Source organism: Ambystoma mexicanum, chromosome 5p, assembly GCF_040938575.1.
Source record: "Ambystoma mexicanum isolate Mex_15411 chromosome 5p, UKY_AmexF1_1, whole genome shotgun sequence".
NCBI lineage: Eukaryota > Metazoa > Chordata > Amphibia > Caudata > Ambystomatidae > Ambystoma > Ambystoma mexicanum.
The window spans coordinates 302,247,249-302,270,041 of NC_090930.1; positions in this window are offsets into that span (position 1 = coordinate 302,247,249).

A 22,793-nucleotide genomic window follows, 5' to 3' on the forward strand; every position below is an offset into this window, starting at 1 on the left:
ATCCATTAATAATCTAGTACACAGTACATACTTTTAGCAAAACTGCTATTTATCTTAAAATGGAATCAGCTAATGCCATCCCTCCTCCCCAAGAGAAACCACCATTGCTGTAATCAAGGAGCATGAGAAACACTGCCCCCTACCTTATAAATAACACACGCTCAAGATTTTCCCCTGTCCACCAGCCCCTCCATGTTAGTGTTTGGTGCCTCTTCCCTCATTTCCCTTCCCACCTTTCGTTCTAAGCTCTCCTGCCAAAAATAAAATGCATCCAAAAACAATAAAAGGAATGTTCCTTTAGGAACCACCTTTCGCAGTTAAAAAATGGAACTAAATAAGAACATATAGACTCCATCTACTTTATATTTCTCAGTAAAGTACATAGACTCAATAAGATTTTCCAACATTTCCATTTGCATTTTGTGTTATGCTAATGGCAAGATTGTGGGGTTTATCCCCCGTTCCAGGGAAGGAACGGTGGATACTGGCCTGGCAGCCCAAGTTATCAGCCCAAGCAAAGCAAGGGTGGATAACAAGGTCTCCGGACCATTATCCCCCCATTCTAGCCCCTCTAATGGGGGATGAAGACCATTAGCACCCTAGGTTCCCAAAGTGGGAACCCGGGGTGCTAAAAAAAGGATTTTTCTTCCTACACCGGGACGTTTTCGGCGTCACAGTGTAGGAAGGAAAATCCTTTTCCAAGATGGCCACCACAGAAAAGGAAGGGGGGGTTCCCTACAGGGCCTCTCTTCGCTTTCCATGGCAGCCTGCAGAAGGTGAAAAGAGAACCCTATGACCATATTACCACAAGCACATTTTTCTTCCCTTTCAAACCTATCCCAATTTCGAATAACTTTACCACAAAGCCAGTCCCAAATGGACATGGCCATTTTAACCTCATGTGTTTTTCCCTCGTGGTCATGGCCAGTAGCCTGATTGTCCGGATCATGACCTTATTCCATGACCCAGACATTTTGGCCACTGCCCATGGCCACAGGCTACACCTCAGTCACCAAAGGTAAATCACTATTTTTTGTACCTACATTATGACACTTGTCAATAAACAAAATCCATTCAGACTTCACGAAAACATTTGTATCTAGATCTATAATCTTTTTGTAAACCTTTGTGTAGATTTGTCAAATGGCACCACATTTATAAGCCTTTACAATATTTTGGGACCCCCTCTCATTTTGCCCCTTGACAAAATCCCACCAAACTTTGCAAAAACATTTATATCTAGATCTATCATCAGTTTGCCAAAATAAGTGTAGATTCATCAAATTGCACCTCATTTACAAACCTTTACATTATATTGGAACCTCCCCTCTAATTTTGCCCCCCTTGACAAAATCCCACCAAACTTCGCAAAAACATTAATATCTAGTTCTATTATCAGTTTGCCAAATTAAGTGCACATTTGTCAAATGGCACCTCATTTATAAGCATTTACATTATTTTGAGACCCCCCTCTTATTTGGCCCCCTCTTGATAGAATCCCACAAAACTTTGCAAACACATTTGGAATCAGGGCGGGAATATAATTGCAAAATTTCATGTGGTTTCATTGAGTGGTGCCAAAGTTATATGCCATCCAAAAACTGCCCCCAAACATCTGAAGTGTCCCCGAACTTCTCAGGAATGTTTGCGAACATCTGAACTGTTCGTGGACTTTCGCGGCAGAAACTACCCATTTCTTTTGCTTCCTTAAGCCATATCCCATCCCAACCTCATCACCCTCACCTCCCCAGAGATTATTTGATAAGTTTGACAAGTGCAATATTGTGTTTTTTAATCTGTTTTTACTGCGATGTCCGCGGACACTGGCCGATGTCCGTGAATCCAAGATGCCGGGCGTTTCCAAAAATCTGACACACCTCACGCTTCACGCCAACCAATCAGCGAACATGTTGTGTGTCCGCAGACATGACGCAAGTCTGTTAGCCAATTGGTGTCCTGTCCACGGAGTGAACAGGGAAGTGTGTCTGCGGAGCGGACATAGATATCACAAATTATTTTGCCTTACGTTTTGGTCATTTAAAAAAAAACTACTGGACGAATTCACACCAAATTAACAAAAGCACGCTTTCAGGAACAAGCCGCCGCGCCTGCTGCAAATTTGGTGAAAATCCGTCCAGTTGTTTGGGTTGTAGGCGTGAGCAAAGTTTTTTCCCATTATGTCTATGGGAAAAAAAAAATGTTGGGACACCCCTATAACTTTGCCCCTCCCTTGACAAAACCTCACCAAACTTTGCAAAAGAAATCAGAGTGGCCCATATACTTTTTGCAAAGTTTGGTGAGGATTCGCCAAGGGGAGCAAAGTTATAAGCCGCCCAAAAAGTGCTCTTCCTATGGGTTTAGCAACTTAACCATAACTACAAGGCCGCAACCGCAGGCCATGTAATGACAGCTGTAGAAAGTAAAAAATATTGCTGAATTCTCCTGAGAAAGCAACATTAAGAAGACCACAATGTAAGGAAAAGAAGGAAAAAATAGTGGAAAATAAGGTTCTATGTGAATGTTCAGCTTTTTGAAGGTCGCACATAAAAAAGATCGATTTATTTTGCTCTCAAAAATGGGGTATTTTTTTCGGGTTTGCGGGTGCTTCACCCGCAAAACCCCCTTTCCTATCGCTCCTCCTTCACCCACCACATACACACTCAAACACGCAACCAGTATCATTTCCCTCTGCTCCTCCCCTTCTCAAACATTCCTTTTCACACACTCACAAACATAGACACACAGACAGAAACATAATCACCTGACACTTCCGCGACTCCTCCTTTGGCTCTCACTGTGCCTGTCAGCCCCTGTGTGCAATCGTGTGTGTCGCAAGGGCTGACAGTTCAATTTAGAAAGACCACTCTGAGGTCTTTGTAAATCGATCTTTTTTTCCCCGCTAATTATAATACTGCCATTTCACTTAATACCGAAAACAAACATATGTATTGATGAAGGAAAAAACGAATATTCAGCTATGTATATATGATAAGTGATTGCTATCGCATTTGTGAAATATGTAATAGAAGGAACTATTAATGAGAAAGATGTGTTTGTTGATGAAATTGTAAATGATCACTTTTTGTAACATCACTAAACTTGATATAGTTTCCCTGAAGAAGAGCAAAGAAGCTTGAAGCATGTGGTGGAAATATATGAATCAAAGGCATTTGTGTTAAGTGTAATCTATCTACAACAAACCTAATAAAAAATATATTTGAAGTTTTACGGTCATGACTAGTAATCTTAATTATCGTTAGAGGAATATGAACACAGGGTGGTGTCTTAAATCTCCCAAGTCATTCTTTTTGTTTGTTTTGTTAGAATAAAGCGCACTAAGGGGTGTTAACTTGGTTGCAGATAGCACACTGCAATACATAATATATGTACCCAGCAGTGAGAAGAATATAAAGAAAAACAACTTTTTGCAATGTATGTATTTGGTTCAGTGTTTTGCATTTGGCGATTGAATGTGTTATTTGACTGTGTGATAGGAAAGTAGGTCCACATGGACCTAGTATGGAAATAAACAATAATATGTTTGACATTGTAAACGGATATGTACTGATAAAAAGAAACTGAGTGTCTCACAGAAACCCCTTTTGCGGTCACGGGGGGTTTAATGTTCTGTTGTCTGTGAGAGGGATCTCATCTACCTGTTGCAGGCATTAGTGCATGGGGATGACATAATTACAGTGATACAGAGTGCTTCAGCTGAGAGAAATCCGTGTTTGCTTGGAGCAAACAGCAATGTGTCCCTCCTTTTCAATCACTAAGCAGCTGTCCAGAGGTAAGGGATGCAATTCTCACAGAAACGAGTCCACATCATCTTAGTAATCAAAGGATGGGTTATACTCAGATATGCTCATCCCCAGTATGCGCTAATAATAATCCTCCACGTGTTATGCATGATAAACACAAATGTACCCCACTCAACGCAAACCCACCATGGCCAGACAAACACAAACCTACGGTGAGCCAATCTGGACAAATGCACACGGTACAACTTACAATGCTTGCCCCAACAGACTTGCATATTGCTAGCAGTCACTGGTATCAGTTCAACCACACAAAACGGTAGCACAAGTGACGTCCTAAAAAATGTTCCCCACGGTGCCATGGCAAGAATGGTGTAACAGGAAGTTTGGCTCCATCTATTTCTCCCTGATGAAACTAGCACGATGCTTACGGTTGGCTTCTGAAACGGTCTGTCCCGCCTTTCAGTGTGATGCAGAGATTTCTAGGCAGAGGCTCTACACACACATGGCTCAACCCTTTGAAACTTCCTCTCACTGACCTTTTATCTGCAAAATGATGTCACTAAACAACAGGCTCAAAACCTTCCTCTTAACGTAAGGCGCATGGTCTTGCCATTTACTAATATCTCCTAGTATCATTCTCTTTCCCTCTGTGCATCCAGCCACTGAAAACGAGCTTCTCCCCACGCAAAAGCAAGCAGAGCTGAATGGCAATGTGAGCACTACAAACAGATATAATTCTATTGAAGAAAAAACCATCAACGTTAAGTGACATCACATAGACATGGAACAGTTCTCTTCCTGTAATGACTTCAATATCAAAGGGCAAAGGAAACTGGGCAATACGTTTAAAAGTGAGGGTATATACAAAATACTAGTTCATCCATCACCTATATAGACCAAGATTGAATAAAAAATACCTTTTAAAAACAAAAACATTGGTAGAAATAACAAAAGTACTCACACTAACCCACTACAAATGAACCCATACAATTCAAAGGGCTTTATCACGAGTTGGGGGCTATCCTGGCTGGGATACTGCCCAAATTTATTAGCATTAGCGCCCACCCTTCTGGTGATATTACCACCACATTACGGGTTGGGCACTAACTGCAAGTCCCCATTACCCATTGGTCCATTGGAATTTTCGGTGTTAATACTGCCGGCAGTAATTGCGCTGAAAATGGGTATTTTTTCCACATGTTTACCCCAGCTCTAACGCTAGACTCGTGATAGGGCCAGCCCTGAAATGCGGCAGTAATACAGTTACTGCCGCATTTAAGGGCTAACACCCAACTCGTGATCAGGCCCAAAGTATAAACACTCACTACCACTACAAGTCCAACCTTACCACGCAATGGAACTATGGTGTTGATGCCCAATAGTCACATGGCCTGCCGGTGAGATCTGTCCCTTTAAGAGACCAGAAGGCATGTAGACAGACCTTCCACAACAGGATCAGAGTAGAGAACCTGCCATGGAACAGCATACCTTAAGGAGAGAAACCATACATGGGCGTGCTTAACAGGTTGCTGTTCATGTACACAAGCCCCATGAGCAGGAAAACATATGTGCGAGCGAACAAAGCTCAGGAAGCACACTGATTGAGCATGCGAGAATACCAAATCAAGATGGCACCAGCCCCTGATATTATCTCGGTCCTCTGATATCGGTCCATTTGGAAGGGAGGAGCCCACACCATGGTCAGAACACCATCTGCAAATTCAAATCAACCAATCCCATGTAGCCATCAATTATCCCGAATGCCTGAGAGGCATTAAGGAGGGGCAGTCCCAGCGAGACAGTCCAGGCCCCTACAAAGGGGGCAGAAGGGTGAGTATGTAGACGGCAGAGGAGAGAAAAAGGAACATGTTGGAAGTGAGAGGAAATGAGAGGAGGCAGCTGCTTCGGAAGCTGCTGCCGGGGAGGTGAGGCGCTGAATGGGACTGGACACATGAGGTAGCATGATAGAGAGAAAGAGAAGGAGGTTGGACACAGCAGGATAAGGATGAACGAGAGCTAAAGGGGGGAGCATTGAATTACCAAGAGAAGGCAGTGAGACAACAGGAGAGGTTTTGGGAGAATGCAGGAAAGTGGCTAGAGAACAGGAGGATGTGCTGAGAGTGCAAGAAGATGTGGTGTGTAGACAGTGGGAGGTGGTAACACGCCTGGTGGGGAAGGTGGTGAGAGAAAATGAGAGACATTAGGAAGCAAGGGAGATACCAGCAGGAGGTGATGAAATATCAGGAGCGTAAGGTAGTGAGTCGGCTGGAAGGGTTGTGAAACACCCAAAGAACTAGGTGTGAAGTAGTAAAGAGGTAAAGAGGAGAAACCAAAGAGATGTCAGCAGCAGGAAGACTGACAAAACAAGTGGTGGTAGAGCCTTTTGTGGACAGAGAGAAGAAGAGAAGCCTGGATAGGAATGGACAGCGATGGGGGGGGGGGATAGACTACTACACACCTGGTACATAGGTGGGGATGAATGGAGGTAAAAGCATGGCACAAGGCAACAAGTGAGTGACAGGAGTTCAGTGTAGAAGAGCCTTCCACCAAACCAGGCCAGCCTGCCAACTGTGGGAGACCTTGGGGCTTAAGCTTGGCAACCTTTATCCTCACCCTGTGTTCGCCCAGATCTGGACGTTGGCAGTGGCCAAACCCTGAAATACAATCCTAACAAAAAGGCAAAGAGAGGAAAAGGGAGCAGCCACTTGGAAAGCGAGACCCCTGCTCCTCAGTCCCCTTAGTCCTGACCATAGGATCCAACAATGCTTAGGAACCCATGATGGAATTTCCTAGTGACAAGAAGTAAACGAAGAGCAAGTAAAAAGGAGCCAGGGCCCAGCGCAGATGACCAAACTAGGTCCTTAGCAGGCCATCTTCAACAGCAGTTTGCCAAGAATACAGGTGTGAATCTGAGAAATGAACATGGTCTCGTGTTGATTTCACATTGATCCAGAAACTCACCAAAGCCACCTCAGTAATCACACACCAGGCATGCACACACAGGTTCAGGCAGTTAGGCAGTTAGCCAATCAGGCTGGCCCCAAATCCTCTGCCCACACATACACCCAGTTGAGATGAGCCTTTTATATATAACAGATCACTCTGTAGCCCCAAGTGACAGGAACAGCTTTACTGGGTTCACAGACGCAGGTAAGTACATTAGGAAATAAGTACAGCACATTTAGGTCAAGTTCATACTTAGAGAAACATGCACCGCTTCCCCCACTCACACAAGCTCCAGGTCCCAACTGACACTAGTTGCACCAAAACATTCCACATCAAGACCAATACTCCATATACCCACACACAGGTTCAAGCAAGCCCAGTGTAGATCACAACACACCCCTACCTGTTTTCCTGGGAGGGTTCAGTGAGAGCCCCTCTCTCATAATCCACTGCCTCATGGTGCAGGAGACAAAGAGGGGAGAGTTCCGAAGAGGCTATATAAGATGTAGGCGCGATAGTGAGAGAGACAGCAGCCAAATTTCACCACCCGCTGCTTCCTATCCCGGTCACCTCTCAGTTTCCTGAAGTGAGTGAGCAGCCACTAAACGGTACGTTTCTATTCTATGCCCTTCTCTGGGACACTCAGCATCAATAGGAAGCTGGTGAGGGCTTCGAGGCAGTGTTCTTTTAGCCAGCTCCCAGACCCCTATTGCAGCTCAGTATGTGACTTAGAGATGTTCTTACAGAAGTCACCAGTGTCACACCAAGTGACACCCATTGACAGCCCTGTCTACAGCTCAGCTCAGAAATAACCAGATCAAACCTTCGATTCCCAGCTAAGAACAACCCCTCCAGTTTTGAGAAAACATTCCCCTAACTCATTCTCTGGATAAACAAATACATCGAACCTGCACTAACAGAACAGTCTAAACGAAATGAACACATATATTTGGAAGGGTTCCTATTCAATTTGGTATCTGGTTTCAAAGCATGTATGAATAGATCACACATAGATAAACAGTGGCTTCAAAAAAGGTAAAAGGGTTCCCAGTTTTTGATAGTATGGTACATACAATCCATCACTAAAAAAAGGGGGAGTCTGTTGTAACAAATAATACAGTTGAAAGCAGTATATAGAATAGTATCAAAAAAATGCCAAAATGGTGAGGTAGCCCTTTTTGCGGAAGTAGATGTTCTTCGAAGGACCTTCAGCCTAAGCACCCAAAGCCTCTGTCAGAACAAGATCTTTACCAGAACTGATTAACAATAAAAGTATAACCGATCCTGCAGTCTGTGATACTTGGCTAATACGTACACACTGACACATTTATGTTTTTTTGGCCGCGGTCATGGGCCTCCTTATGAGGTAGATGGTAAGGGATTACCGGCACCGGTAAGGACACCGGTGCCGGTAATCCCTTACCACCCTATTCCGAGGTCCCTTAGCCGGTTCCATTCCTTAACACCTGGTTTTACCAGACGTTATGGTGGGGACCTGTTAAGGGACTTCAGAGCTAATAACGGTACCACAAATTGCGGTAACGTTATTAGCTCCATCCCCATTCCCACAAATGGGAATGGGGAATGGTTCCCGGAAGAGGGACTTACTGGGTCCTCCAAGGTTGGAATGACCCGGTACGTCCCTATTTCGGGAACCCGGACCCGGAATACGGTAAGGGGGTAGCCATGGTGCTAAAAGCTCCATGGCTACCTCATACCTCGTAATGAGGCCCATAGACAAGTCCCACCCCCACCCCAAGCAAAGAAATTGAGCAATGAACGAATTTCAGTTTTCGACACTCCCATTCTCTCAGACACAACCTACAATGCTGTCCTGGCAGCCATCAAAATAAGTATGTGAATTCACTTGAAGTCCCCTGATCCCCTTCATTCGTGCTTTTATATCATAATAATAAGGGGCATTTCAAGGGCAACATTACTAGTCCACAATGCTGAGGGTACCTGTGCTCTAGGACAAGGCATACGGGCTGTAGTAGAGATGCAGAACACAGATCAGTAATCATATGAAAAGGGTACCCAAAACCTTGGATAAATTAAAACTCAGAGTAAATATCACAAGGAAGGTACATGTATGGTACATGTATCAAAGCATATGTGTGAGTTATGCGTATTGAATTACCTGCCACAAGGAAAGTATAGTTCCTCCAATGTGAACACAAGACACAGTGGGCCTTATCACAAGTTCAGTGGCAAACAGCAAAAGTGGCGGTAGCAGAATTACTGCCACTTTTACCACATCGCCGAATAAGGAGTTGGCGTGAATTCCACTGGTGGAAATAGCACAGGCAGAATTACCACCAACATCGGGCAGGATTAGTCGCAGTGCTTATTACACCAGCGGAATTACCACCAAGATAGAAAAAGGTATATCTGCCATATCACAAATTGGAATACTTCCAAAGTACTGTCGAAAATGGGCGCTAATTCTGATGAAAGCACAGTGCAGTTACCACCCCCTAGAAGATGGAGTTAAATGCATACAGGTGATGGGAAACAAGTCACAGGTGCACCCAATCGACTCTGAAAGACTATAAAAGGCCTGCACCTAACCCAAACACACTTACCAACACCATGCTATGACTAGCTGTCGCTAACTGGGACATACGCTCTTCCTGCTCCACATTGAGCTGCAGAAGCAGGAACAGCAGCACAGGTCACAGAGAGGAGGATGAGGAGATGACATCAAAGGCAAGGTCACGTTCACCGGGTCAGGAGGTCACCCTGGACATTAACTGATACTCCGGCTGATTACCATGTATCAGCTGAACAGGGAGACCATTGTAGAGCTGCTCTGCCTGATCCATGACAACATACATAGCAGGATTAACATAAGAACTAGCGTACCCCCACTGCTGAAGCTTGTGTTGGTCCTTCAGTTCCTTGTAATTGGCATCTGTCAGCACACTGTGGGGATGCTGCATGGCATGTCCCAGCCCATATTTTCATATGTGCTTGTGCAGATGCTGGAAGCACTCCTGTGCCATACCTCTAGACACAGCTGCCTACACAGCGCCCCGGCACAGATGAATGCTACAAATGCACGTTTGTATGCAACAGCCCACCTGTCCAACGTAATTGCTTGTCTTGACTGCATCCATGTGGCGTTGCGCCTCCACCCGGCATCCGAAGACATATACCGCAACAGAAAGCAGTAACATTCATGGAGGTCCAGATCACCTACGATGCTGACCTAGTGATCACACACTGCTGTGCCCGCTTCCCAGGTTCCACACAAATGCTATGTTCCTGCGCAACAGCACACTGCCTGGATACATGGATAGACACAGAGGCCAGCAGACATGGATATTAGGTGAGTACAAGTGCCATCACACAAACTGATCCCGCAGCACCAGTGAAATGCAATGTGAAAAGGGGGGAGGTGACTGATCCATGCATGCCCTGCTAAGGACCTGAACATGTATGACCTGCCTTCTCACACCACACATGACAGACACCAACCCACAGTATGTCGGTGATGCATATTGCCCCTAAAAACAAGCAATACACAAACAAAGGACTGCAGGAATGAGAATGCAAGAGTACACATACCTACAAATCGAATGTCACAGCTCAACACTGCACAAAAACAGTGCACCACTGGCAGCTAGTATTTCCATGTAATCAGGTAACAATGCATGTGAAGTCATAATGGAAGGAACAGAGACACTGCAATCATGCACAAGAACAACAAATTACCCATCAGGGCAATGCATGATAGCAATGTACAGACTCAACACAGGCAACATGCACTCTGCAATGCCAATCACAGACCATGAGAGTGATGACTGCTGGTTGAGAGCTGTGTGCATGGTGTAACACAACAATGCATATGTTCCACCATAGTGAATGGCTGTGCGTCCAATTACAGGGATGGACAACCATGTTGTTTGGCAATGCATGGCAAATGCATGCACAGTGTCCATCAAAAACCCTGTAGAAAAGGAAACACATCCACAATGCACTGCGACTTGCACCTGTGATCTTTGCCCTTGCAGGTGTTTTTGGATAGCCTCAGTTACCATGGCTCATAACACCTGTGGGCAATCCACGTATGCCACAGGAGGTGGCCTAAAATGAGGCACACGTTAGGACCAGGCTGTGCATTGAGCTGACCTTTGGCCTACTGAAGGGCCATTTTCAGTGTCTACCAGAGAAGGTTGGACACATAGGTCTTGCCTGTGCCATACATCTGCCTCAGGCAAAATGTCCCTCTTCCCCCTGATGAGGACATGCCACCGCCAGAAGACAATGACTCAGTACCTGCATGTGCAGTGCTGCAACACAATGAGCAGGAGGAGGGAAGGGAAGGTCATCTGGAGCAGCAAGAATTAATGACAATTATTTCTGAACACATCGATAACACCTGCTGCTCACCTTTGTATATAACCTTGTCTTGAATACATCACATTCACACACAAAGGATTGCCCTTGCATTGATTCAAGTGAACTAGTATTCATTTGTGGGTTGTTAAAAGGAGGACTACCTGATAAAACATATTAACAGAATTGGAAGGAGATTTGGGGGTATAGCAGTCATTCACAGAACTGCCCTACAAATATCACATTTAAATGCCCTTGATTGGGGGGTGGATGCCCAGGTTGGACATTTAACACTTAATTTGTCCTCTAAGAGCTGCCGTTCATCTTATTTCAGGCTATAGGCCACATGGTCCATGCAGTTTCTGGGGAATCTGGATTCTTTTTTAGTCACCCATGGAAGCAAATATAAAGAATTATTATTGACAGTTGACTGGAATATATGGTTGGATGACCCCAGAAGACCAGACTCCAAGGAGTTTTTGGAACTTTTGGACGTCCCTGGCTTACATTCATTAAGGACTCAACCATCCAATATAAAAGACACTGTTTGGACGTTCTGTTGGCTAATGTTACCTATGCCTCCTGGAAGGATACCTTGCCAATTCATTGGTCCTACCATTTTGCTCAGTTCTTCTCACTCACCTTACCAAAAGGACATAATATCAGTGTTAAAGACACATTAGTTATTTATTCCTGTAAAATCAAGGATCTAGATATAGTTACTGGCAGTGAAATTAGAGAAGCCCTGCCTCTATTGATCCCCCTTGCAGGAGGCTGTTTGATGATGGATGCAGTGTGTACTAAAACAGCGCCTTTAAAATTAAAAAAATCAAGTACTTCCAAAACCTGGGTTACGCCAAATTTAATCCCTATGCATAAACTGGAGAGCAGGACAGGCCGAAAATGGCAAATTAAACAAACTTCAGAGAATTTAAATGGGGCTAAGAGCGCCCTACTTAATTATAAGTCTGCCATTTTCCAGGTCAAGAGAGATTGTCTCTGTAGAAAACTAAAGACCGCCAACAATTTCCCCAGGGAAATGTATTCCATTGTCTCAAAATTCTGTAACCTGGGTTGCAGGGTGACCTCAATTGAACCCTCTCTTGCACAAGCCAATATTTATTATTCTTTTTTTATCGATAAAATTGAACAGATTAAGACTGACATTGCTACTAAAACTAAAACTGGTGATATGGCTCTTCCTGGAATGCCTATTGCGCAATCCTTAGCGGATTCAACTAATCAGCAGGAACAGAGTATGTTGCCTGCTTTTGAGTTTCATCCAGTACTGGAAAAAGAAGTATATCAGCTATTGGAGGTCCTTAAACGATGAAAGATTCGCTCTTCTTTCATCCTGCTTATGTAGCAAAGTGTCTATCTTTGGACCTGACCCCTTTTATGACCGGGTTCATTAACAAATCTTTGACGCAAGGGATAGTTCCTCATATTTTAAAACAATCTGTAGTTACCCCTTTATTGAAAAGATCAGTCTGGACTCAGAGATCCTTCAAAATTACAAACCAATAGCTGGCCGTTCTTGGCCAGCAAAAATTCTCAAAACAGTTGTTACTGGTCAATTGCAGGATTTCAAAGAGCAGGAGTCACTGCTGGATAAATTCCAGTCTGGTTTTAGACCAAGAAATGGAACAGGGACTGCTCTCCTGTCTCTCCTGTCTGTTCAGAACGAGATATTGGTGACCGTGGACCAGGGCAAGCTCTCCCTTTTGGTGATGCTGAACCTGTCCGCCGCCTTTGATACAGTGAATCATCTAACTCTGTTAGACCGGTTGCAGACTGTGGAAAGGGTCTCCAAGCATGCAATTGAGTGGTTTCGATCATTCTTGCTGGGATGCTATAAACAGGTGAGAGTAGGTGAATTCATTTCAGACTCAATTGGGCTGAATTGTGGTGTCCCACAGGGATCATCACTTTCACCCTATTGTTTAATTTATCCATACGCTCCCTTTTAGAGATCTTGAGACGCCATGGCATGAGTTTTCATAACTTCGCTGACGGCACTCAGATCTTCATCAGTTTTGTTAACCTTGATGAAGCATTTGATAAGTTATGGCAGTGTCTGGATGAGCTTGACCATTGGATGTCAATCAATTAAATGCTGGTAAACTGAACTGATTCTATTTGGTCCAAAACATTGTCTCAGTGCAGCAAAGAAATTACCTGTTCCAATTCTTTTGGGCACAAGTTTAAGGTTTGTGTCTAAAGTCAAGAATCTAGGCTGTGTATGCCAGGACGACCTCACCAGCAACTGCCAGGTTGGTGCTAAGGTTCAGGCAGTACATCATATTTTGAGACTCCTTAGGCAGGTACTCCTCTACATCTCTGAGGAGGTTCATGCCTCAGTGGTGGGTGCTTTGACAAATGCCCATCTGGACTACTGCAACAGTCAGCTGATGGGCATTCCATCCAAGCAAATTCAGAGACTTCAGAGGGCTCAAAATACGGCTGTTAGGTTGATTTTTAAATCAGGCAAAACCGCTCATGTGTCTCCTTTTTGCCAGGCCTTGCATGGGCTGGCGGTGGAGGATCACATTAAATTTAAGGTGGCATACCTTGTTTTTAAATGTTTGAATGGGCTTGCTCCAGGCTATATGAGCAAATTACTTCATCTCTATCAGCCCATAAGAGATCTGCGATCCGGAGACTGTAATCTTCTGTCAATTCATCATTCAGTACATACAACAAGAGGAATTTTGCTGTGTTTGGACCAAAGTTGTGGAACTCGCCACCAATTGAGATAAGGTCTACGAAGTCATTGTATCAATTCCGTAGGGTTCACAAAACATTTCTGTTTAAGTAGTTTACTTAAGCCTCTGTTGATTTGCTGTCCCTTGGGACCTGGTTCTGTCCGCTCTGCATGCGATACATCATCTGCGCCGCTATACGGTTTAGTCCGTCACGTGCATGTTATAAATGAAAAAATCAAATCAAAAATATACATCCCCAACACCCCTCCCCGCCCACCACCTCCACCCCTAAATACCATCCTTAACACACCATCCCCAACACCCTCCTCACCGACCTCCCACATCTCCAACACACCAAGGGCTACTTTGTCTGCAAACAGGATAGTAGAATGTTCCCTCTAAGATCTTCCTTTGTTAAACTTGTCTTGTGAATTGTCCTGCATTCATATTTAGTCTTCTTATTTTTTGAAAAGGGAGCAGGCTGCCCCATGATGTACAGGCGAGGACATAATGGTGAAGATCCTGTTTTAGGATTAGGCATTTTGTCGAATCCAGAGCTTCTGTGTAAATTGAGGTAAGGATGTTGGATCTAACAGGAGGAGAGCCTGGAGGATAGGTCAGGGGCAGCTCGTTGTAAGCAAGACAGCCAGAAGCAGCACAGGTTTGATATCCCATCCATCACTTAGAGGCCAGAGTAGGGCAAGGAGTGCACTCTAAAAAAAAGTATTATTTATATATGTATTCATTTTAAGCAACGTCATAGTTTTCGCTAAAAAAATCCATGCTTAGGAATTTCTAGCAACTATAATACAGTTTGATCTATGTCTGTTTTTTTGCTGATATAAATGCATGGCTTTCAAAATTGCTCAAAGCTTCCAACAGTTAAAAAACAGAATGCCATGCCCCTCCCTTGCTCCTAAGATAGAACATCTAAAGATAGAGGTCCTGATTCACAAAGCGTTTTTTAACGGTGCAATCCCATAGGAAAAGGTTCCGTGAATCAGGCCTGCAGAGACCAGTAACTCCGCATTGAAATGAAACGCAAATGTACACTTACCAGAATGTATTATTTTAATAGTTCATTTGTGCTAGAGTTTTCTGCAGATTGCCTTTCACAAACGTACTATTGAGCTGATTTGCAAAAAAAAAGAAAATGTATCAAATTTCCCCAAAATATGTATCTCATCATCAAATGCTACAAAATTGGCTAACATTATAGATGGGGATGGGCAACATACACGAAATCTCCCTGAAACAGAGAAAATCAGCTTATGAATGGGGCATCATGATGATTAGGATCTGACATTTTGTAGAAGCAAGCCCTAGTGTGCATAATGTGGGGTTGTGCCAGATTTGGCGATTTAGCTTTACCAACATTGTGAATGTGTCCATTAAATTCTGCCAATTTCACAAAACGGATGACATTTTTCCAAATTATATAAATAAATCAGTTTAATTGTGGTAAACGAAGAAAGTGAAATTGTGTTTCATGGATTTCCAAAACTCAAAACTAGATGTAAAAATACAATCAAGCAGGCTGTTGGTGGAGATTTTGCAAGCAAACCAAGTGGAATGTTTTTCTTAGTTGTCCAAGAAAATCTGCAACAAAAATATAACTGCAGTTTTCTTCTAACAAAATAAGTGGAACAAGTGGGACAATCAAGCAAATGGGTTTTAACTATTTAATTGAGATGTTCACTTACTTTTCTGAGAAACATTGATATTATTAATGTGTTTTTTGCATATACCTGCTCTGTATGAGCATTGTAAGCCTATTTTCTGATAGTAAATCCTGCACATTGGTTTTGTGTCAGATTTAGAAAATAGTGAATTTCGCCCAATTATACGAACAGGGTTTAAATGTCCTCATCTCAGGAAAGTTGGGGACCTAGAGTAGTTAGAAGGTTACCTTCCAGAGGAACTTCATTTTGGCTAAAACATTTCAGGAATCGTGGTAGGTTTTCAACTGTATTTAATTTTTTGCCCCCACAAATCAATACATTTCCAAAAAGGTCAAACCCCTATACACTTACAAATACTTTTAGTGCCAAAACATGTGTATTTATGGCCCTAGGTCATTTGCTTTATTTGCATAGCTGTTCTGATTGCACAAAGCAAATGCTGCAAAAACAAGATTATTGGCAAAAAACATATGTATTAGTGCTTGTATCTTTTGAGGTTCAGAGGAGGTTTGGGTCTGTTTTAACTTTTTTTGGCCGTGTAAAGCCATGGATTCCAAAATGACTGAAAAGTTAACACATGTTCCCAAAAACCTGGGAATAAATATTCAGGGCTCGAGTCCTGAAAAAAGGGGGAGTCTGACGACCATTTGAAAGTGACGTCTTGGGACGTCAATGTGAAATTTGGAAATTTCATTCAGGTTTGACTTTCACGATTGAAGAAAACCACACACGTCAAAAAAACATTTGCCAAGGAACAGACTTTCATATTCCATTGCTGCTGAAGTGTAAAATGTACACATCTTTGATAACGTGTAACAAAAAATGTCTGCATAGAAAGATGTCACTATAAGACATTTTGCAGGTTTGTAGCCAACAATTGCCTTAGTCTTGTGGTTAAGTGTTTGATTTCAGAGGCGTGAGGCCATTCCTGTCAAGGCTTTGAAACCCGGCCTCAGCACTGCAGCCTGTTGTTTTGTTTTCCTTTTTTTTTTAAATGTCTTAAACAGAGATGAGGGACGGCTTCTGCTCTCTCAAAAAAGTGGGTGGACGCCGTCCACCGCATGGTCCCTCAATTGAGCCTTGAATATATTTTGAGGAAAGGGGATGTACAATGTTGCAATAGCCCTCCATCATGGAGAATCATCTGAAACATTCCTTATCCCCACCAAAGGTGTTGGCCAGCAAAAGAAAGGCCCCTCAAGCCAACAAATCAGTTTTGTAAGGAAACTACCTCCAACCTGCCATGGTAGAGAGGAAGGCAGCCCTGGACTGGCTGGCTGCAACCCAAATGGCCATGTCGAGCACCACCAGCTCCATGTCAAAAGAAGATGTAACAGTATCTTCCCTATTTATCCCCTTCGCCCACCTCAAGCAAGAACATCTGCTAAAGGTCAAAGGGTAAGACCAGAAGACTGTGGAGGATCAGAAACTCTCCCTGAAAAGGAGGGACTTATTTGGAACCTTGCTGCTCCCAATCGAGATAGAGGCTAACAGAAAAAAGCATCCTTTCAGCCACTAACACCATTCATGTGACAGTCTACAAAAGCACTGGACTGACTAGCAATCGGACGTGTGACCTGGCTGTGTATTGCACAATTACAGTATGAACAAGGCTGCTTCAACAGAGGGGCCAGTCCAGGGCGTATACATGTCCGCTGGTCCACCTCCCCTCTACTTAATACGTTGACACTTGTATAATAGTGACAGAAGATTTGTGCTTTTGTGCCCTCCAGATACTCTGTACATTTCTTCTCTGACTACAGTGGTATGTGGCCCATCTCTCTATTGAACATGACCTGCAAGCATCCAGAATCTTTCTCTGAAGAAGCAACATAGGTAGCAGTCAGGGACGTCATTTCACCAAAATACCAGGGGTAGCGGAAGTGACATCACACGACCCTTCACCTCTGATGACATCACACGAAGTCATGTCATTTGACCCCACCCCAAAGTGATATCAGGGGAAGCGATGGAACTCGACCTTTCACCCCTTGACAAAACTGGAAGTGGCATCACATAGCATTGTTCCTAAGTACACTGCGAAAAATATGGTTACGATATTGCTATAATGTGATGTACATTTCATACAAGAATGGATCGCCATATGGCTATCTCCAACTTCGTAATGAGGCCCATAGTAATGTAACTAAGGAAAATCTTTATTGTACTTGGAGAGGATGATCGTTCTGACTCCGGTCTGGTGGATGGAGCTATTACCGGTCCATTGCGAGGTCGGCGTAACTGGTAATTCCCCATTCACCAGAGCCATTCCCCATTCACATTTGAGCCCCATAGGGCTCAATGGGAAGGGGGGAGGTGGCAATAACGGTACCGCAAATTGCCAGTATCAAAAATAAGTATTGGTACCATAGAAAGGTTGCATACATCTCACTACTATTATCATTCAATAGAAATCAATACCCGATTGCTAGTGTCTGCATTCAATTTGAATGCAAGATATAATGAGTTATTCTTCAGGTCAAAAACAAGTATTGGTACCATAGAAAGGTTGCATACATCTCACTACTATTATCATTCATTAGAAATCAATACCCGATTGCTAGTGTCTGCATTCAATTTGAATGCAAGATATAATGAGTTATTCTGCAGGTTTGGGTACGGTGCCAGTACTTGCCCAGATCAAAGTCTCTGGTGTGCAGGTAGTTGCAGGATGAGAATGGCTCAACCACTTAGGACAGCCCCCAAAACCTTGTCTGATAGGAAAGAACAGTACAAGGCCCACGGATTGTCTCTGGCATGTTTGCCTGTAGTGGCGGATGTGGCTGTGTTCTATGGTAGGTTGTTAGGTAGTTTGGTGCTATTGTAGGACTCCCCAGTTGTGGGTAGAATATTTAAAGAAGCCCAATGAAAAGTGTTATATAGGGAGCTTGGAGCAGTTTAATGGATACTGAAGGAATGAGGAACATAGCTGACCGGGCTGAGTTAGACCAGGGCCTTAATGTGTCATTTCCCCATCTTGTATGAGGGAGCTCGGAGTCCCTAGAAGTCCTTGAAACTTGGGATGTATTTGGGAATGTACACTAGAGTGAATACTTATTCTCAAGGTTTCATATATATTGGAACAGAATGCAAACCTTTCTATGAAGACCTGGTCTTCCTAAATATCCCAATTTATGAAAATACTGGATGTCTGGAAAACTAGCTGGAGTCACCTTTGGATGCGACTCTCAGCATCTTGCTGTGTTAAATATAATGAAAACCAGAAGTAGGATCTGTCTACTTCCAGTTTGTCATCTGAAGCATTCTGTCTGACGTCCAGCTGGCTAGGTGCCATTTTGAGTACAGGTGCCAGCCACGGAACGGCCAAATGTGATGGATTGACCCCCGCTTCGAGAGGGTTAGCGTCCTCCCTGGTGTCAGGTAAATGGGGTAGGGGGTTTGGGACCAGAAGGCCCTTACTCCTAACATAAGGGAAGCAGAACTATCAATTTACACCACAGAGGAAATTGGTTCATGCACCTCACATAGGGAAATGCTATAATAATTGTGTGATACTGGGATTTCACTTTGCAGTTTTGGGTCCCACAAGTTTCTATGGGGCTGGAGATGGCACTTCCCTTTAACCCTGCCCATTCACTTTTTAAATATCTATGGCTTTCACAGGTTGAAATGTATCAAGCTATCTTGATAATTGTATCTTCATTAGGGTATGGACTGTACTCATTTAAGCCACAGGCTAACTGTTGTCTATACCGGTGTAAACATGCTGGGTAAAATTTAATTGGATTTGTTTATAAGGAACTATAGTCTATGGGCCTCATTACGACTCAGGCGGTAAGGGGTTTACGGCGGCGTAAACAGCGCCGACCCTTACCGCCTGATTCCGAGGTCCCTTAGCGCCATGGAGGTTTTAACACCTGCTTTTAGCAGGTGTTAAAATCCATGGCGCTAAGGGACCTTGATGTTAATTACGCCACCGTAATTTACGGTGGCGTAATTAACGCCTTCCCCACTCCCATTATGCCCTATGGGGCAAAAATGGGAATGGGGAAGGGTAAATGGGGAATGGGGACTTACCGCCCCGCCAACCTCGGAATGGGGCGGTAAGTCCGCCAACCACCATGGCGTAAACGCAGTTTACGCCATGGTGGTAAAGGTACGACCCAGGCGGTAACTTACCGCCTGGGTCGTAATGAGGCCCTATCTGTGCAAGAGTGCTATCAGTTCTACACTGGGCACACATCACCGACACATGGCATTTTTTTTCATTGAAATGGCATCCCACAGTGAGAATGTAAGGGGATTCTCCAATTATAATATTAATATATGATATTAGGAATCATCCCCCCATCTTTTGGAGCATGCTCCAGACCACACACTCCTGGGATGTAGCATGAAGATGGTTCTAGAAAGCATGCATACTTTCATTTGGCTTTCAGGAATCTCCCAGTCAGCTAAGCCCCATCTGGTCTTCTTCTGTGAAATTAGAAGTGTCTCATTTTCCCTCTGCTTGCCGTTTCTCCCATACAAGGCTTCTCCACCTCCAGGTATTATCCAAGCTCTGCTCTGATCCAGTTGGAACAGGAGTTATCCCTTCAGCAACCCTCAATTCCAGAGTGAGCTCCCTACTCCATGTGTGTTTCTGAATATATAATGGGTGTATTCCCAAGTTTTGTCATGATGGTATCACAATGTTTGATTGATTAAATAATTCCATTAACTTGCTTAAAATTCATACACTCCAAGAGAGTACGCACCCACAATCTTCATAGGTTGATCATATTTTCATGTATGTTTAAACGGTGGAGGCTACCTGCTCTCATACATTTTAATGCAAACTTATTGTTATTCCGTTTCCCATCCTTGGTGAAATTTTAAAACATTTTCATAAAAAGTATTCTCTTGAAAGGAGCTCACAGGGGTGTGTAAGGGTGTAGAAGTATGAGTCTTGATACAGTTGTGGTAAATTGGTTGGCATAGACCTTTATTTACAATAATGAATGAAAAAGAAAAGCCTATCTCGCCCTTTTTTCTGAGGGGTTGCCCTACCTCAACAAAAGTACTAAGGACCCGGCCAGGATGTCCGTAAAGTAAAATGTCCACCTTCCTGTTCTAAACTTATTTCTGTCCCTCACACTTCCAATCTAACTAAAAAAAACGGGATGGCTCATTAATCCAGAAGGAGGCCCGTCTCATTCTGAAATTATACTTCAAGGCACAGTTCTTGTGAAAGAGAATGAATTTAAATATTCACTGCTTGAATGTTCAAACCAATTTAAAGAAAAGAACACCATTCCTCTCTCTCTCCTAGGAGGAACATCTTGGTTCTTGTTTGCACTTTGTGAAGGATTCCTATTGGGGGTCTCTTGCCCTCAGCCTAGGATTAAGCGCTCAATTAGAATACTTTATGTTTTATTTTCTACGAATTCGGATTGAGCTGGCACACAACCCATCTCACACCCCCTTTTACAAATACCCCGTGTCACAATGGACCATGAACCAGGCTGGTGGGTGGTAATACAATTTTTATTTATTTTAAATTCAAAGAAAATAACACACATTTTATAGTAGGTATCAAACACCAATGGGGTGATAATTACAATGTTAACTAATGAAATACACTTTGTTGACCTTCTACTAGAACATATCCAAAGCACAGATGAATAGGAGCAATTTTACTGTTCGGGTAGATAGCACCTGAGTTAATATTTCCCCATGCAATGCTCCCTCAAACCCCAATTAATCAAATTTTGAGTGGATAGAAAGAAGTAGCAAGGAGTCAGGGATATTAGGCAGCAAAAAAGAAATAAAATCCAAACTTCCCTCAGGAAATAAGAGGCAAAAACAGATTTTAAAACCCTTTGCAATCGCATAAAATGACACTCAGAATTGATAAATAATTAATTTAAACTAAACATGCGGTTGAATAAATTAGGTAAATATGATTTATGAAAGGAGATTGTTGGAGCACTACACAATTCTTATGTTAACTTTTCAATCTGTAACTATATAGTTATTCACAAAATATTTAAGGTGCGGGGGAGGAAAAGTGGACCATGCACAGGACCACTGACACACTTATGTAGAGAAGAGAAGAGGATCAAAAAATGGGAACCCTCCCGTCCCCTGCACACTATTACTGTCCCGTCATAAGACGATTAACCATACTTTTACTCAAAATAATTATAACTCTCATAAATTATAAATGTCGACAACACACTGGTTATTCATTTGATAAAAAAACACAGTAATTTAATGTGAAGAAATGTTCTTGTCAATGCAGATACAGAGTACAAAATAAACGGCTTGTGTGGACAATTTCATCAATGCATGTATGAAGCTCAAAATAAAACGGCTCACACGTTTCGAGATAAATATCTCTTCTTCTTGAACCAAAGTTGAACTGTAAAACAACAATGTAAATGAAAACTCTATAATATAAGTATCTTGTTAGGCCATTCTGGATTATCTAGCACATGCATGTGATCAAATCTGTACATAAAAGTGTTTGCATACACTGGGGCCATTGCTGACCCCATTGATTTATCACAGTATCAGGGATGTAATATCACTAGCAACTACCAGGCAAGGTATCTACAAAGGGCATACAGTTAATAAAGCAACTTGAAAGTAAGAACACAGTGCAGCCGAAATCACACATTGAAAAGTTGCAATTTTCACTTTTTGCAGTTTTAAATCTCAAAGCGGTTTTAAAAAAACAGGTGAAATAGACACAATCGGAATGTGGTTTTTAGGTTGGGTGATAGATGCACATCACAGGGATAATATAGAAGTGAAAGAGTGACTCTAGCTGAATAACTGGATGAGATTTGCAATGTGGAAGGAGATTCGGTTTTGGGAAAATAAAAGCAATTAAAAGAGAAAATCGGTTGGGAAAAAATTACAAATTCACTTAAACTAGATTATCAAGGCCAGATTATTAAAGAAAGACACGGTACACTCCAAGCTTAATTTGCAAAGTTAAACTTTCCACCCGTGTTCAGCTCTATGTGGGAATTACTTACATTATTTAAACTATGACTAAGGATCTATGCAAGGGTATGGATAGGATTACTTAAAAAGTAGGACAAAGACAAAGGATCAAGATGGGGTAGGCTATGTGTTGCTATGGGATGTGGAAATACTCACAATCCGCACTTGAGTTTGGGATTGGGACAGCCAACCGGGTTTCTGGGCTCAAAGGCTCTGTTCACAGCACAGCGGGCTCTCCTAATAGCAAACAGCTGGGCCTGTCTGGTCACTGGATAACAAGAGTACAGCTGGCATTCAGAGCTTCTAGATGCTGGTCCCCTTGGGGGGATGCAATGCCCTTTGAAGCCAGGGCAGAAAAACCTGCTTGGCTGGTTCCCCAGTACAGCCAATGCATGTATTTATTT